Here is an 18,595-nt window from a genome sequence, read left to right on the forward strand (position 1 = left end):
GGTCTCAAAGGGCCCCGGTGCACTGCACCTGCTGCACGTTTGGTAGCTGCGCCCCTGCACACACCAGGCCGTGCTCTCTCTCTCTCACGAATGCACACATTTTTGCCGAAGCAGACTGTTTTATGCCCGGTGTGTGTTTCCATGTGCTGGCACATTAAAGTCAGGCTATTGCCTTCGACAATGCTTGCTAATATCTGTAGAGTTTAGGCAGGAAAATAGAAGTTGTTTTTTACTGCATTAGGTTAACTTTCACAAGCCTCGCCTTTTTTCACCCCAAGCCAAGGACTTATTGTATTTCTGGACAATATCACCTGAGGCCAGGCGCCAACAAGTGTACTTTGCTGTTCGGGTGATCGTTAGGAACCCATTCCTGCCTCTGTGCCCCTTAGAATAAGATTTTAGGAAACACAGAAGAGAGATAAAGACCTCCATCCTAGGACAGAGATTCAGACTAGCGATGGCCTCGTCCCTCTACTTGTCTGTTTCAAAAGCCCCGGTTTGTCCCTTCTTCTCTTGAAGCACTCAGAAGCGATCTTGGGTTACTGTGAGCGCAGAACAAAAACAATAAACGAAATTAAAATACCTGTATCAGGTAGACCCACTGAACACATCCACAAAGTCACAATTACTACAACACAGGGCATAGTCAGAGTAACGTGGGCCGCGTTTCTGCAGAAAAGCCAATAGTGGGGTCGGTATGAATCTGAAAAGAGGCATGGAGTGAGCAGAGAACCAAAACTGACATCTTCATAAAATGTGGTGGCTATTTTGATACTTAAAGAACAACTGCCCCTTTAAACTATGCTTTAGTACATGCAATTTTAAAAACACTTTGGATGGTTATTGTTTTTTATGGTGCCGGGGTTGGAGCTGAAGTATTGGGTATAAGGTGATTTTACGCTTTAGGGGTGAGTAAGGGTTTTGGGTGGTAAGGGTGTTTTTAGGGTCTAGGGGTGGGTACGGGTATTGAGTGGTGAGGTGGTTTTAGGGTTTAGGGGTGGGTAAGGGCAGTGCTTAATTTGTGCCGGTGCTTAGCACCGGCACCTATTTGACAGGGCCGGGTCTTCATAACACCACCATGCGTCTGCAACTCTGACTCTGCACGTCATATAATTGGTCATATGGTGGGTAATGTGAATGCCAGTCAGTATATAAAATGAAATTACCTCAGGCTCAGACGCGGCGCACGGTGCGCGGTGCGCATCACATATGATTCATATTACTGACTCCACAGACCGTCCGTCCGACTCATTTTACTTATTCCAATGATGACGCATTTCAAATTTGCGTGGATGGACTGCGGCCCTTTCGAGTTGCTGTCAATGGGCGGGCCGTGGCCCCGGGAGACTGATTGGGCAGGGGGCTGAGTTTGGTTTTGCGGGGGTAGGGCTGTGCTCTGCGGCAGGAAGCGTGTGCGTGTATTTTTTTCAGTATTCCACACTGCAGCACACCTACGCGCACGCCTGTCCTCACCATTACAGGGTTCAGAGGCAGAGGGTTAGTCCGATGCTGAGTGCAGGCAGCAGCAGGCCTAGGCCGCCTATTGAATAAAGGCAGGGAGGCAGGCCAGTGCCCGGCCGCCCATCATCACCAGCAAACCGTAAGTAGCAACGCTGGCTGCTTTTTTTTTTATTTTGGAGCGTGGTGGGTGGAGTGACACCGTCTGCTCCGGCTCCCACGGGCGTGATGAAGTCCATCCCTCCGGGGTTAACTTTAAAGGCCCTGCAGACTTCACCCGCCCTGCTGCCCTTCATCCAGCAGACCAGCCTTCTCCTGGCACTGGCAGTGGCACTGGCAGTCAATAGAGTAGTTTCTTGCGTGATTCCCTCACCTAGGCCAGTGGTCCTCCCAGGCAGCGTTGGGTCATGGCTGCGAGGCTAGGGTCCCTCCCCCTAGGCTTGCAGCGGTACCGTAAAACATGGCTGTGCTGCCTACTGGGGACCTCTACTATAGCATTGTACTTGCACACCGACAGTGCCGACTGCGGAGGCATGATTGCTCAGGGCAGGCCCTGTGGAATTCATGGTTCAGTTCATACGAGTCAAAGACGGCATGCCCTGAGCAATCATGCCTCCGGCACCGTCCATGTGCACATACAATGCCAAAGTCTACTGTTGCAGGACCCATGGTAGTAGGGACCCCCAGTAGACCTTGCAGTCACAACCATCTTTTACCGCAGAAAATCCCAGGGGGAGGGGCCCCAGCCTCGCAGCTACGACCTAACACTAGGAGGCCCAGGTGGAATGGGATGTTTTTCATTAGATTGATAAAGTATAATGGTGCCATACTGCGTGGGTGGTGTTTGTGGTGGTTTTCGCATCGTTGTTGTGTTTCTATACCGTTCTATTCTGCCATGCATTAACTGTGGGAGTTCTATGCTTTCGTTACCAGAGTAAAGCAAGTTTACTGTTGAGGTGCATTAGCATAGAAGCATGCGCGTGGGTGCCATGTTTTGCTGCTGGATACGATTGAGGTGCATTGTGCTCAATGCTTATCTTGTAAAATGTTAAGCGCAGGGACCTCGAGGATTTCTGGGGCCTGTCGGCGCAGCCGCGTGGCAAGGTTGCTTAATTTCCCCCATTCCTCTTTCTGCACCTTGCTCCACTTCTGTACATATTTCTCGCTCTTGCAGGTGCTCTATTCTCCGTTGTCCTTTTCCAATCATCGCTCCCCTCTTCTTTCTCCCTATTCCTCCCCTCTCTTGCTATTTCTGAGGCCAGGGCTGCCCCTTACTCAGTGAAATAAATATTTCTTCACATGATCTTAATGTGTAATTCTGGAAGGTTCAATACTTGTTTACAGTCCTCTGTATCACCTTTTTAACAAGTTTGTTCTGTCTTTATTTGTGTTACTAATCATTTATGGATAGATGAGATGGGTCTAAAACAGATTTGAATTGTATAATTTCTGTACATATATATTTTTTAAAGTGTATGTTACAAAAGAGAAAACGCCAGTTTTGGATGATTTCCTCCGTAGTTTTTTTTTCTTTCAGTCTCTTTTTTCTTCATTTTTATTTACCTTGAAATTAAAATCCCAACCATGCCTGTAAAATATTGCCCACAAGAGCACAACAACTGTGTTTAATAAGTCAAAATACATAAAAATAGTCAGAATTGTATCACTTTTAGGACTGAGATGGTATATAGTTGTGTTGGTACTGTCGCTGGCAATGGGCGGTGCTCTCCCGTAAATTTCCCGGCTGTTGGAAGGCGGACCCCGAGGAGTCGGTGAGACCACCAAGGGGGGCCCTCTCACTGCACGAAGTAGCCGAGCGCTGCCGAGAAGTCTCCTGAGAGATCCTTCTCCTATCACGTACTAGCACAGTAACACCACCACACCGGACTCAAGGAGGTTGTCTCAAGACAAGCAATTCTTTATCAGCAATAAAAAGGTTACGAGGTCAATATTTACACGAAGGGATCGAGCGATCCACCAAAAGTCTCAGTGTCTCTTTGGAAGGGTAGGGGTAGCGGGACAGTCTTTGGCAGGAGTGCGGTACGAGGGTACCTGGGGCCCAGTTCTTATCCTCAAGCTGGAGGACCTCCAGATCTCGGATGGGTCGAGCCGCGACGGCGTCAGCAGGGCTCTGGCGTACAGTTCGTGGAGAGCCGCGATTCAATCAGCAGGGCTCTCAAGATGGTTTCTGCTCCGCTCGAGCCGCGACGTCGTCAGCAGGGCTCCGAGGAAGGTTTTAGCGAGGTTGGGCCGCGACAGCGTCAGTAGGGCTCCGATGTTCCAGGTGGTTCAGAAAGGGTTCACAAGAAGGAGCCGCGACGCAGTCAGCAGGGCTCGTGATGGTTCCGACAAGAGTTCTTCTCCGTAGGGTCAGCCGCGATTCAATCAGCAGGGCTCTCGACTCCGGGATACAACTGCCGAGCTGTGGTGGGGTCGCCCCAGATATAGGTCTGGAGCCCTTTGATGTCCGGACCTATGCGCCCGAGGGGGCGGAGTGGCCTGGTGGAGGTGGCCAGACGCCCAGCAGGAGAGGCGCCAGGCCCATGGGAGGTGCAGGGCGATCACACCTCGAGAGGGGAGGACAGTTGGGGGTCCCATCGATACTGTCCTCCGCCGGGGGCGATGAATGGTTCCTGCGGCACCCCCTGGCTAGTTCGTGGTGCCTCGATGTCGGGGCTTCGCTGGGGTCGAGGCCGGGTTGAGCGGGGTCGCGCCGGCTGGTGCACGGTGTGACGTGGATGCCAACAAGATGGCGGAGCCACGAGGAGTATGTGACCACGTGCAGCTCCGGGTGAAGGGCCTTGGTGCAGTTCAGACGGGTGGCCCGTGACGGCCGGGGCGGGGAACGGGCACAATCCAGGGGGTTAAGGACCACGCCACGAGGCCGGGTCCAACAGGCGTCCCCCCCAGCCGAAGGCATGGAGAGTCACCCATCTCCTTGGGGATTCTCCTCGTCAAGGCGGAAGAAGCGGGACAGGCCGTCGGCGTTGGCGTGGTCATTGCCGGGCCGGTGTTCGACGTCAAAGTCCATCCCTTGTAGCGAGATGGACCATCGCAGCAGCTTGGGGTTCTCGCCCCGCATTCGCATTAACCATTGCAAGGGCCGGTGGTCGGTCTGGACCCGGAAGTGGGCGCCAAAGAGGTAGGGCCGGAGCTTCTTGAGGGCCCACACCACAGCGAAGGCCTCACGCTCAATAGTGCTCCAGCGTTGCTCTCGGGGCAGTAGTCGTCGGCTGATGAAGGCCACTGGTCGGTCGAGCCCCTTTTCGTCGGCTTGGGATAGGACGGCCCCGATCCCATACTCGGAGGCGTCCGTCTGTACCACGAACTCCTTCTGGTAGTCCGGGGCCTGCAGCACCGGAGCAGTACACATGGCTGTTTTTAGGGTGTCGAAGGCTGTTTGGCAGCGGGGTGTCCAGTGTACCTTCTCGGGCTGCTTTTTGGACGTTAACTCTGTGAGGGGGCCAACAATGCTCCCATAGTCCCGGATAAACCGCCGGTAGTATCCGGTGAGGCCCAGGAAGGCCCGGACAGCGGTCTGGGTAGTGGGGGGTTCCCAGGTCTGGATGGCATCTATCTTCGCTTGGAGGGGGGCCACCTGCCCGCTCCCCACTTGATGGCCCAGGTAGGTCACGGATCCGTGGCCGATTTGACATTTGCTGGCCTTGATTGTGAGCCCTTTACAAAAAACGGGGTAACCCAATCTGGTCAAGGACCTGGGTAATGTATGTTACAAAAAACAGTGGTCCTGGACCTATACTTAGAATGAATTAATCAAAATATTTTGTATTTTATGATTCAGTTAACCATATCATTGAATGAATTAAACAGCAAAAAAGAGAGAGAACGACCTGGAAAAGAATTCATCATATGTTTATTCAATGATGTGTTGGATAAAAGCCATACATGTTATATTAATCACATGAATCAATCAAAAGAGGTTGCACCAGAGGAAGATGTGCAGTGAAAAGGAGAGGGTGCTCAAGTGTAAGGAAATCAAAAAAGGAAATACTTCAACATATTATCTGGAATTTAATATGTCAGGGCAGGGAAGAGCGGTTACAAGTCACCGTCTTAGCTAGTCTGTCCCAAATGGCATTCATATAAACTTGACTTTTGTTTATTCACAGAAATCAATTCCGATGTAGCACATTGAAAAGGGTATTTCGGGTACAGACTAAATACAAAGGGGCGTCGACGTTTCGATCCGACTTGCGACCATAAGGGAAATTTAGACAGCCTCGGTCTTGCGGATCTTCATCAGGACTTGGCCTGGGCAACCTAAAAGGCAATTGGCGCCGATTAGTAGGTCGTTGCATTAAAAGGGGGTTAAAATCAATAAAAGGTTTTCAAGGGCTCACCTATCAATTATAGGTGATTTAGCGAAATCCACGGTTCATACATGGAGTCCAATAGAATGAATTCTATAGTCAACCTTGAAAGACAATTGTAATCAATGTAGGATCAGCTAAAATAATAAACTTCTAACTACTACAAAGGGATACAATGAATTTATTACCTTGACAGTGAATGTCCAAAAGTAAACCACCAGAGGCTTCAGGGGACGATTACAGCCAACTGTGTAAACAAGGAAGGAGGTTACGATTTAATTGCGTTACTCAGTGGGAATACAGCAATACCCATGGAATCACATTGCCACAGTAAAACGGACCATCAATGATATTAATAAAAGCTAAAAAGCTTAAAAGCTTCTATTGGAAGACCGTGTAACTCATAGCGCTCGATACTGGGTGTAAACAGCGCCCAGAAGGCGCCTAAATGCCAATTGGAAACGGTATACTAAGTCCCAAAGCGGGGGAGGTGTATCGGTTACCTGTCATGCAAGAAGCCGGCATGTTCAAGCTAAGCGCATTAATTACGAAGGTCCTACGCGTCACGGCCGCGTCTATAACAAAACATCGTAGTGATCCAAGGGGTGGGGTTTTTTTTAACTTACTGTTCCAATTCAAAATTAGGCGGACAACTGGGGTTCCTTAGATTATTTAGTTAGAGCGCGCCTAGCCAGTACGCGGTCATCACCGTGGAGTCAGGCACAAATGAAGCGGGAGGTGGTTTAACTGTATTGTACCTTCTTGCACTACATCTGGCCGGTTTAGACATTAGGGCTCTGGTGTCGACCACTGACTGATTCATTGTCTGTTGAAAATACTCCAGGCTTATGGCTTTCATGTATTTGTTAAGACTGTGTGTTTTGTCGCATCACCCTTATTATGATGTCTATCTAATTTTCTATGCTCATGTCTCTCATTACAACATGGTATGTTCTGTTGTAATATCGCTATTATTAAGTTTGTATGTAATTGTAAATATTTTGAATTTGCTCTGTCACTCGCTATCATTTCGGGAGTCTTTCCTCCCTTCCTATTCTCACACCGGTCACGTACTGCCTGACGCTGCCGGTAACGTTATAACTAACGTGAACACCGTCCACCTCCCGCTTCATTTGTGCCTGACTCCACGGTGATGACCGCGTACTGGCTAGGCGCGCTCTAACTAAATAATCTAAGGAACCCCAGTTGTCCGCCTAATTTTGAATTGGAACAGTAAGTTAAAAAACCCCCCACCCCTTGGATCACTACGATGTTTTGTTATAGACGCGGCCGTGACGCGTAGGACCTTCGTAATTAATGCGCTTAGCTTGAACATGCAGGCTTCTTGCATGACAGGTAACCGATACACCTCCCCCGCTTTGGGACTTAGTATACCGTTTCCAATTGGCATTTAGGCGCCTTCTGGGCGCTGTTTACACCCAGTGTCGAGCGCTATGAGTTACACGGTCTTCCAATAGAAGCTTTTAAGCTTTTTAGCTTTTATTAATATCATTGATGGTCCGTTTTACTGTGGCAATGTGATTCCATGGGTATTGCTGTATTCCCACTGAGTAACGCAATTAAATCGTAACCTCCTTCCTTGTTTACACAGTTGGCTGTAATCGTCCCCTGAAGCCTCTGGTGGTTTACTTTTGGACATTCACTGTCAAGGTAATAAATTCATTGTATCCCTTTGTAGTAGTTAGAAGTTTATTATTTTAGCTGATCCTACATTGATTACAATTGTCTTTCAAGGTTGACTATAGAATTCATTCTATTGGACTCCATGTATGAACCGTGGATTTCGCTAAATCACCTATAATTGATAGGTGAGCCCTTGAAAACCTTTTATTGATTTTAACCCCCTTTTAATGCAACGACCTACTAATCGGCGCCAATTGCCTTTTAGGATGCCCAGGCCAAGTCCTGATGAAGATCCGCAAGACCGAGGCTGTCTAAATTTCCCTTATGGTCGCAAGTCGGATCGAAACGTCGACGCCCCTTTGTATTTAGTCTGTACCCGAAATACCCTTTTCAATGTGCTACATCGGAATTGATTTCTGTGAATAAACAAAAGTCAAGTTTATATGAATGCCATTTGGGACAGACTAGCTAAGACGGTGACTTGTAACCGCTCTTCCCTGCCCTGACATATTAAATTCCAGATAATATGTTGAAGTATTTCCTTTTTTGATTTCCTTACACTTGAGCACCCTCTCCTTTTCACTGCACATCTTCCTCTGGTGCAACCTCTTTTGATTGATTCATGTGATTAATATAACATGTATGGCTTTTATCCAACACATCATTGAATAAACATGTGAGAAGTTGGCCTGGTATATGATGCTCACTAGTTAAAGTGATCACCTTGTACCATGCCAAGCAACCCTTATGGTGTGGTTGTAAGTCAACCTTTTCGGACTAGCTGCCCTAGTGGTAGCGTAGGCTAAGCAGTCTTTGAGGCTAAACTCGTGATGCGTGTTAAGCAAGCTGTTTTACCAATAGTAACCCCCTTTTATACCAATGAAAGGACACCACACAGATATATATTCAAAATATATATGTATTTATTTCTCAAAGTAACCCCTAGTCTCTTTATGAGCACAGGAGCACAAATCGTCAAACAAGATTATAACAGAATACACAGAAGTTGCACTTTATATGGATAGGCCCTGGTGGCCACTCGAACCATATACTAAAATAGTGGTATAAGTACCACGAACAGAAAAGGGAAAAGGCCTAGGGCCTCTAGAATCGCTGGGCCTACGAGGAGCTAACGTCAGTTAGTGACCAGGAGGTCCACGGGTGGCGTGTGCAGAGCAAATAGTCACACGCGTGCTCCCATAGGTTTCAATGGGTGCGTAAAAAGTACAAAGTTACTGCAAAAGGAATCTTCCGGATGACCTAGGAACTTAAGATTTGGAACACAGGCACTAGAGATGTATTACTACACATGGGCACCGGAGTACCAGCTTTACCTCACCCACAGGAAGCGGGTGCATAGGCCTCAAAGTGCGTCGGGTTTCTTCTATCTGTTCCGTTGAGCCTGGGACAAAGATGCTGCAGGCGGTCGGTCGGGAAGAGATGCAGTGGATCCAAGAGTGGATCGGAGATGTTGAAGACCTGTAAGCAGAGGGGACAGTGTTCACAGTCACTAGCCAGTGACCAGCGTGGCACCAGGTGGGTACCAGGCGATGTCGGGTGCAAACAGGTGATGAGGGGTAGCTTGTCTCCGCAGCCACGTGGTCCCTGAAGGTCGACGACGTCCAGGAGTCGGCTCACGAGCTGTCCCACGCAGGCTCTCGCTGTCGGCGGTGTCGGCGACTTGATCGAAGCAAACAAGCCTTGGCAAAAGCAATTGCAGGAGGATTCGGAAATCAGCTGTTGGTTCTGACCAGCAAGGTCAGAGGGATTGCTCCTTTGGAGGGGAGCAAGGGCCAGTCTGGAGCAACCAGACCAGCGGTGTTTGTCGTAGATTTCGTCGCCAAGATGGCCACTAGCCAGCGGGCCAGCAACCGGTTAGGCGCGTCGAGTGGCAAAATGCAGAAGGGCCCCACGCAGATCGTGGAGATGCTGGAGGGCTCACCTTTGGTGCAGATGCTGCTCGAGGGTTGGGCTTCTCAGGACCCAAAGCGCAACTTGGAGGGAGCCTCGGTTGTTGCACTTGTCAGCTTGTCGTAGTCGTTCCAAGATGGCTGGCTCCACGTGTCTCGGTGCCTCCACGGGTCTCCTCTTTTCAGGGACTGTGGATCGGGCGGTGAGAGGTCTGGAGGTCCAGGTCTTGTCAGTCTCTGGGCTCGGGCTCCGGCGGGAGGCGGCGGCAAAGCAGACGGTGATTCGCTGGATGGTGCTTGCGTTAGCAAGGTGGTCACTCCCTGACCACAGGGGAGATTTTCTTCAGTCTTCTGTGCAGCAGAATGTCGAAGTTCCCGTCTTCTTCTTAGTTTCAAGTTGATTCCAGGATGTCTGAAGTCTTAGGACACAGCTCCTACCTTTATTCGGATTCTAGGGGCCGGACTACCTGCTAGGTCCCTCCCTAAGGGTGGGACCAGGAAGGGGGGTGGTTACACCCCCAATCCTTTGTCCAGCTCGCCCCAGGCCCGGGACTGGTGTGCCCCAGGACCGGTTTGAACTGGCATATGCACCGAGGCTCCTTGTGAGCCACAGGCATGTCTGGTTTCTTTCAAGCCCTACCTGACCAATACACAAAATCCTGTCTGGGGTGGTGCATGCACCTCCCCTGGCAGGAAACCCTTTGTCCACACCTCCCAAGCTGGAAGGACTCCCAGCAGCAGGAGGGCAGACTTGTGTCTGTGGTGGCAGCATCCATTTTGTGGAGCTGAGGCTATGTCTGATTTTACCCGGGTTTCAGGTACTGTACATGTCGTGTCCCTCTAGAAGGGTGGAATGCTAACCCCGTCGCCAGAATTGGCGAGGGGTTAGTATTCCAATTCGTATGACACCTTACTCGACATGTTTTGATAAAGCCAAACCAAAGATAGCATTTAACCGCGAGGTTCATAATGCACTTAAGAGTATATGGTATGACGATATCTGGAAACAGTAGAAGGAAGTTGTTCCGACCACTGCAGACAGGCTCAGCTCATGCCAGAGCACCATCTCACATGGAACCAAGCACTCTGCCTTCAGGATTGTTAAGGCCTGCCATAGGAGTGACTTATAGGTTACCAGGTGTCCCATTTAAGGTTAGGTATAGGGATACTACACCTAAGTAAGAGGTGATTACACCAACTTACCCCAGCTGAGTGATCAGCCAGTTGTGTCAGATTGTTAGGCCAAGCCTGGGGTGGCATAATACATGCTGCAGCCCTTGGCAGGCCTTGGGTACACCAATGCCCTGGGTACCTAGTGTACACTGGTACAGGGGCTGACAGGGTGATCCACTTCCAATTGGTTATGCACCTAGGGTGCATAGTTTTAATTTAGTAGAGAGAACAGCAGGCTGGGGGTCTGATTGGCAGGCCCACAGCCTCAATATGTCAAAAACCAGTGAAGCAAAAAGCAAAAATTTGGGGTGACCATAGGATAGCAGACCCTACTCTCCTACACAACCCCCCCCCAAACGCTGGGACATTAAACTAGCCTTGACCAGTCTCGTCTTCATGTCCTAAGTGGAAGTACCTGGAGAGACCATCTGCATTCCCATGGTCAGTACCTGGCCGGTGCTCCACTGTAAAGTCCATCCCCTGTAGGGAAATGGACCACCTAAGCAGTTTGGGGTTTTCACCCTTCATCTGATTTAGCCACAAGAGGGGCTTATGGTCGGTCTGAATCTTGAAGTGAGTGCCAAACAAGTATGGCCTCAGCTTCTTCAGGGCCCACACCACAGCAAAGGCCTCCCTCTCAATAGCTGACCAATTCTTCTCTCTGGGGGTCAACCTTCTGCTAATAAAAGCAATGGGTTGGTCTTGACCATCTACATTAAGTTGTGACAGCACAGCTCCCACACCCAACTCAGAAGCATCTGTTTGGACAATAAACTCTTTGGAGTAGTCAGGACTTTTCAGGATAGGTGCAGAGCACATGGCCTCCTTCAGGTCATCAAATGCCTTTTGACAGCTTACTGTCCACTGAACCTTTTTGGGCATCTTCTTGGATGTCAGATCATTAAGAGGAGTCACAATGGACCCATAGTTCTTAACAAACTTCCTGTAATACCCAGTCAAGCCCAAGAAAGCTCGAACTTGAGTCTGGGTGGTTGGAGGGGACCAATCCTTGATGGACTGTATCTTACTCTCCAGTGGTTGAACTTGGCCCCCACCTACAAGGTGGCCCAAATACACAACCTTACTCTGCCCTATCTGGCACTTAGTAGCCTTGATAGTGAGGCCTGCCCTTTGCAGAGCCTCAAGAGCCTTCTTCAGGTGGATCAGGTGATCCTCCCAGGTGGAACTAAAGACAGCAATGTCATCAAGATATGCTGCGCAAAAGTCATCCAACCCAGTAAGGACTTGGTTCACCAGCCTTTGGAAGGTGGCAGGTGCATTCTTCAGACCAAAGGGCATCACCACAAACTGATAATGCCCACCTGGGGTTGAGAATGCTGTTTTGGCCTTAGACTCCTCAGCTAACCTGATTTGCCAATAGCCAGCTGTCAAGTCAAATGTGCTCAAAAACTTTGCAGAAGCTAGTTGGTCTATGAGCTCATCTGCCCTTGGAATAGGGTGTGCATCTGTCCTGGTGACAGCATTGAGTCCTCTGTAGTCCACACAGAACCTCATCTCTCTCTTGCCATCTTTGGTGTGAGGTTTGGGGACCAGAACCACTGGGCTAGCCCAGGGGCTCTCTGAGGGCTCAATGACACCTAATTCCAGCATTTTATGTACCTCAGCCTTTATACAGTCCCTGACGTGGTCAGGTTGTCTGTAAAGTTTGTTCTTTACAGGCAGACTGTCACCAGTGTCCACAACATGGGTACACCAGTCAGTTTGACTAGGTATCAAGGAAAACATATGTGAAAATGATTGTAGAACCTGTCTACATTCAGTCTGCTGATGGGCAGTGAGGTTGCCTCCAAGGGTCACTCCTTCAACTGAGCCATCTTCAGGGTTCTGAGACAACAGGTCTGGGAGAGGGTCACTCTCTTCCTCCTGCCCCTCATCTGTAGCCATGAGCAAGCCCATGTCTGCCCTGTCAACATATGCTTTAAGCCTGTTAACATGGAGTACCCTGTGGGGACTCCTGGGAGTTCCTAGGTCGACCAAGTAGGTGACCTCTCCCTTCTTTTCCAGGATTGTATGGGGTCCAGACCATTTGTCTTGGAGTGCTGCTGGGGCCACTGGCTCCAACACCCATACCTTCTGTCCTGGCTGATACTCAACCAAGACAGCCTTTTGGTCATGCCAAGCTTTCTGTAAGGCCTGGCTTGCCTCAAGGTTTTTAGATGCCTTCTCCATATACTCAGCCATCCTGGAGCGGAGACCAAGTACATAGTCCACTATGTCTAGCTTAGGCTTTTTGAGAGGTAACTCCCATCCTTCCTTCACCAAACACAGTGGGCCTCTCACAGGGTGCCCAAACAACAATTCAAAGGGGCTGTAGCCAACTCCTTTTTGTGGGACCTCTCTGTAAGCAAACAGAAGGCAGGGTAGAAGGATATCCCATCTTCGCCTGAGCTTTTCAGGTAATCCTTTGATCATACCCTTTAGGGTCTTGTTGAATCTCTCAACAAGCCCATTGCATTGTGGGTGATAAGGGGTGGTGAACTTGTAGTTGACACCACATTCCTTCCACATAGCTGTCAAGTATCCTGACATAAAGTTGGTACCTCTGTCAGATACTACCTCCTTAGGAAACCCCACTCTGGAGAATACTCCCAGCAGGGCCCTGGCCACAACAGGAGCTGTAGTGGTCCTAAGGGGAATTGCCTCTGGATACCTGGTGGCATGATCCACTACCACCAGTATAAATCTGTGCCCAGATGCAGTGGGAGGATCCATGGGACCCACTATGTCTATTCCCACTCTTTCAAAGGGGACCCCCACCACAGGTAGTGGTATTAGGGGGGCCTTTGTTGTGCCACCTGATTTGCCACTGGCTTGGCAGGTAACACAGGAGCGACAAAACTCCTTTGTATCTTCATTCATATGAGGCCAGTGAAAGTGAGGGACAAGTCTGTCCCAGGTCTTGTTCTGGCCTAGGTGTCCTGCTAAAGGAATATCATGGGCCAAGGTAAGAAGGAAGCCCCTAAATTGCAGAGGTATGACCAACCTCCTGGTTGCACCAGGCTTGGGGTCTCTAGCCTCTGAATAAAGGAGCCCTTCATCCCAATACACTTTATGGGTACCTTGAGCATTCCCAGCAGCCTCAGCAGCAGCCAGCTGTCTGAGGGGTTCAAGAGAGGGACAGGATAACTGAGCCTGCCTCAAGTCAGCCCTTGAAGGTCCCCCTGTCCCCAGAAACTCAACCTGATCAGGTTCAAGCTCTTCAGGGACAGTTCCTTCAGGGTCCTCTAGATCAGCTTCCTGGGAAGGCTGATCATCACTCTGAGGCAGGGGGGAAGGCACAGCCTTGACCCTCCTGTTCTTCTTCTTGGTAGGTGCTTGGTCCATTGTTCCAGGATCCAAGACCTGTGGTTCAGTGAGGCACTTTTTGGCCTGTGACCTGGTCACAGCAAGGACATGTGATGATATACCTAACATCTCTGCATGAGTCCTGTACTCCACTTCTGACCATAGAGAACTCTCTAGGTCATTGCCCAACAAACATTCTACTGGGAGGTCTGCACTAACCACAACCCTTTTGAGGCCAGTTACCCCTCCCCATGAGAAGTTAACAACTGCCACACTGTGTGAAGTAGTGGCATTGCTGGCATTGGTCACCAGGTAGTTCTCACCTGGTATGTACTGTCCAGGGTCCACAAAGCCTGGTGTCACCATAGTGACACTGGCACATGTGTCCCTGTAGGCTTGAGCCACTTTGTCATTAATTAAAGGAGTCTGTCTGTACTTGCCCAGGTTACTGGGGCTCACAGTCAGGGACAAATCAATGTCCCCATCACAGATCAAGACTGCCTGTGTAAGGGTTCTGTCTAAGTCAGAATCTCCTTCAGTTCCCATAGTGATTCCCACTACACCCTTTGTCTGGGGACCAACACTGCTAACAGTAGTACTGGGAGCAGGTGCCTTAGGGGCAACAGTGTTGGGGGCTCCACCCTTTTTGCAATCACTAGTCCAGTGAGTTGTATTTTTACAATGATTGCACCAGGGTTTCTTCTGACCTTCTTTCTTCTTCTTGGACTGTTGGGACCCACCCTCCTTAGCAGTAGTTTGGGGCCCTGTTGAAGACTTCTGGTCTTTAGGTTTCTGATCTCCACCCTTTTGGTCTGTTTTCTTCTGATCACCCCCTTGGCCCTGGTTCTGGTTCTTTTGCTTAACCCTGGTTCTGACCCATTTGTCTGCCTTCTTTCCCAATTCTTGGAGAGAGGTCAGATCAGAGTCAACCAAGTGTTGATGCAGTTGCTGGTTTTGACAGTTATTTAAAATCTGTTCTCTCATCATCAAATTATACAATCCTGTAAAATCAGATACCTTACTTCCCAGCAACCAACCCTCCAAAGCCTTAGTGGCACATTCAATGTATTCAGACCAGTCCTGAGTCTGTGTCTTTTGGGTGTCTCTGAACATTAACCTGTACTGCTCAGTGGTTAAGCCTAACCCATCAACTAGAACACTCTTCAGGACTCTGTAGTTTCTGACATCCTCTTCTCTAACAGTGAGGAGTCTGTCTCTGCCTCTTCCTTCAAAGGAGAGCCAGAGGATTGCTGCCCACTGATCTTCAGGAACCTGCTGTACTTTGCAGGCTCTCTCAAGAGCAGTTATCCACTTGTGGATGTCATCCCCACTTTTGTAGGGGGGCACAACCTTAGACAGGTTTCTATTGTCGAAAACCCTATCTTTGTCCTTAGGGACAATGCTGCCACCAGTGGGTATGGACCCACTCTCTTTATGCTGTCTAGCCTTGCTAAGTTTCTCTTCCATCAGGGCTACTTCTAGCTCCTGCTTCCTGATCCTCAGCTGGGCCTCTTGCATCTTGGCCTCATGTTCCCTCCTCTGAGGGGTGGTCATCCTTCTCCTGGAGTGACCTTGAGAGCCTCTAGAGCCATGGGAAGCATTGGAGTCACCTGAGCGATTCCTTTGCCTTCCAAGCCCTGTGTTAAGTCCACTGGGGAGATCCCGTGGGTTGAACCCACTGTCAGTCCCCAATAGCCTTGGTTTAGCTGGGCCAAGTATAATACTTGGCACTGGGCTAGTTCTCCCTTCATCCTCACTACTGTCAGTATCCTTTTCACTCTCATCCTCTGTGGTAGGCATCCCATCTAAGGGGTGACTATTGGGAAGGGGTACTTCAGTGGCATCTTTAGAAGGGGGGCCTCCTGTTCCTGTCCCTAAGGGGGCTAACTGGGAAGCTTTCTTGAGTGCTCTCTGATTCTCATCATTCTGTAAGAGCTCTCTGAGCTCAGCAGAGTTTGGGTTCTTGGGCTGTTTAAGGCCTCTAAGAGTTGCCAAATGCCTGAGCTCATTCTGATTAAGGGTAGCAAAGCTGGATGGTGCCCTCTGGGGGTCACTCTCAACAGAGATGGGTACAGTGGACCCCTCTGCCCCGGCCATTGCTCTTAAGTGTGGGTGGATGTGTTGCAATCTACCTACACTTGGGTTTACCTACTAAACCTATCTAGTAGTTGTAGTCAGGGTGTGCTACTCCCTTTGCTCTACAACAACTAAGTTCAGTAGAACTTATGTATATCTAATCTTGTTTTATATGTACCTACAGGTACCTATGTGATCTTTCAATTGGTAACCAAGAGATTACAATGGTAAAACACAGCAAGCTCAAATCCAACCGCTGCTCACCAATGTGAGAAGTTGGCCTGGTATATGATGCTCACTAGTTAAAGTGATCACCTTGTACCATGCCAAGCAACCCTTATGGTGTGGTTGTAAGTCAACCTTTTCGGACTAGCTGCCCTAGTGGTAGCGTAGGCTAAGCAGTCTTTGAGGCTAAACTCGTGATGCGTGTTAAGCAAGCTGTTTTACCAATAGTAACCCCCTTTTATACCAATGAAAGGACACCACACAGATATATATTCAAAATATATATGTATTTATTTCTCAAAGTAACCCCTAGTCTCTTTATGAGCACAGGAGCACAAATCGTCAAACAAGATTATAACAGAATACACAGAAGTTGCACTTTATATGGATAGGCCCTGGTGGCCACTCGAACCATATACTAAAATAGTGGTATAAGTACCACGAACAGAAAAGGGAAAAGGCCTAGGGCCTCTAGAATCGCTGGGCCTACGAGGAGCTAACGTCAGTTAGTGACCAGGAGGTCCACGGGTGGCGTGTGCAGAGCAAATAGTCACACGCGTGCTCCCATAGGTTTCAATGGGTGCGTAAAAAGTACAAAGTTACTGCAAAAGGAATCTTCCGGATGACCTAGGAACTTAAGATTTGGAACACAGGCACTAGAGATGTATTACTACACATGGGCACCGGAGTACCAGCTTTACCTCACCCACAGGAAGCGGGTGCATAGGCCTCAAAGTGCGTCGGGTTTCTTCTATCTGTTCCGTTGAGCCTGGGACAAAGATGCTGCAGGCGGTCGGTCGGGAAGAGATGCAGTGGATCCAAGAGTGGATCGGAGATGTTGAAGACCTGTAAGCAGAGGGGACAGTGTTCACAGTCACTAGCCAGTGACCAGCGTGGCACCAGGTGGGTACCAGGCGATGTCGGGTGCAAACAGGTGATGAGGGGTAGCTTGTCTCCGCAGCCACGTGGTCCCTGAAGGTCGACGACGTCCAGGAGTCGGCTCACGAGCTGTCCCACGCAGGCTCTCGCTGTCGGCGGTGTCGGCGACTTGATCGAAGCAAACAAGCCTTGGCAAAAGCAATTGCAGGAGGATTCGGAAATCAGCTGTTGGTTCTGACCAGCAAGGTCAGAGGGATTGCTCCTTTGGAGGGGAGCAAGGGCCAGTCTGGAGCAACCAGACCAGCGGTGTTTGTCGTAGATTTCGTCGCCAAGATGGCCACTAGCCAGCGGGCCAGCAACCGGTTAGGCGCGTCGAGTGGCAAAATGCAGAAGGGCCCCACGCAGATCGTGGAGATGCTGGAGGGCTCACCTTTGGTGCAGATGCTGCTCGAGGGTTGGGCTTCTCAGGACCCAAAGCGCAACTTGGAGGGAGCCTCGGTTGTTGCACTTGTCAGCTTGTCGTAGTCGTTCCAAGATGGCTGGCTCCACGTGTCTCGGTGCCTCCACGGGTCTCCTCTTTTCAGGGACTGTGGATCGGGCGGTGAGAGGTCTGGAGGTCCAGGTCTTGTCAGTCTCTGGGCTCGGGCTCCGGCGGGAGGCGGCGGCAAAGCAGACGGTGATTCGCTGGATGGTGCTTGCGTTAGCAAGGTGGTCACTCCCTGACCACAGGGGAGATTTTCTTCAGTCTTCTGTGCAGCAGAATGTCGAAGTTCCCATCTTCTTCTTAGTTTCAAGTTGATTCCAGGATGTCTGAAGTCTTAGGACACAGCTCCTACCTTTATTCGGATTCTAGGGGCCGGACTACCTGCTAGGTCCCTCCCTAAGGGTGGGACCAGGAAGGGGGGTGGTTACACCCCCAATCCTTTGTCCAGCTCGCCCCAGGCCCGGGACTGGTGTGCCCCAGGACCGGTTTGAACTGGCATATGCACCGAGGCTCCTTGTGAGCCACAGGCATGTCTGGTTTCTTTCAAGCCCTACCTGACCAATACACAAAATCCTGTCTGGGGTGGTGCATGCACCTCCCCTGGCAGGAAACCCTTTGTCCACACCTCCCAAGCTGGAAGGACTCCCAGCAGCAGGAGGGCAGACTTGTGTCTGTGGTGGCAGCATCCATTTTGTGGAGCTGAGGCTATGTCTGATTTTACCCGGGTTTCAGGTACTGTACATGTCGTGTCCCTCTAGAAGGGTGGAATGCTAACCCCGTCGCCAGAATTGGCGAGGGGTTAGTATTCCAATTCGTATGACACCTTACTCGACATGTTTTGATAAAGCCAAACCAAAGATAGCATTTAACCGCGAGGTTCATAATGCACTTAAGAGTATATGGTATGACGATATCTGGAAACAGTAGAAGGAAGTTGTTCCGACCACTGCAGACAGGCTCAGCTCATGCCAGAGCACCATCTCACATGGAACCAAGCACTCTGCCTTCAGGATTGTTAAGGCCTGCCATAGGAGTGACTTATAGGTTACCAGGTGTCCCATTTAAGGTTAGGTATAGGGATACTACACCTAAGTAAGAGGTGATTACAC

The 18,595-nt window shown here is 49.8% G+C and overlaps 1 long non-coding RNA gene across 1 annotated transcript in view; it reads left to right on the top strand.

Moving 5' to 3' along the window:
- The first annotated feature begins 1,497 nt into the window (after positions 1-1,497).
- Positions 1,498-18,595, top strand: part of LOC146860098 (uncharacterized) — a 107,388-nt gene continuing 90,290 nt past the window's right edge. The window contains exon 1 of the long non-coding RNA XR_014979094.1: positions 1,498-1,600. This is a non-coding gene — a long non-coding RNA (uncharacterized LOC146860098). The remainder of the gene's footprint in view (positions 1,601-18,595) is intronic.

Source organism: Triturus cristatus, chromosome 3_1 (genome assembly GCF_964204655.1).
Source record: "Triturus cristatus chromosome 3_1, aTriCri1.1, whole genome shotgun sequence".
Taxonomy (NCBI): domain Eukaryota; kingdom Metazoa; phylum Chordata; class Amphibia; order Caudata; family Salamandridae; genus Triturus; species Triturus cristatus.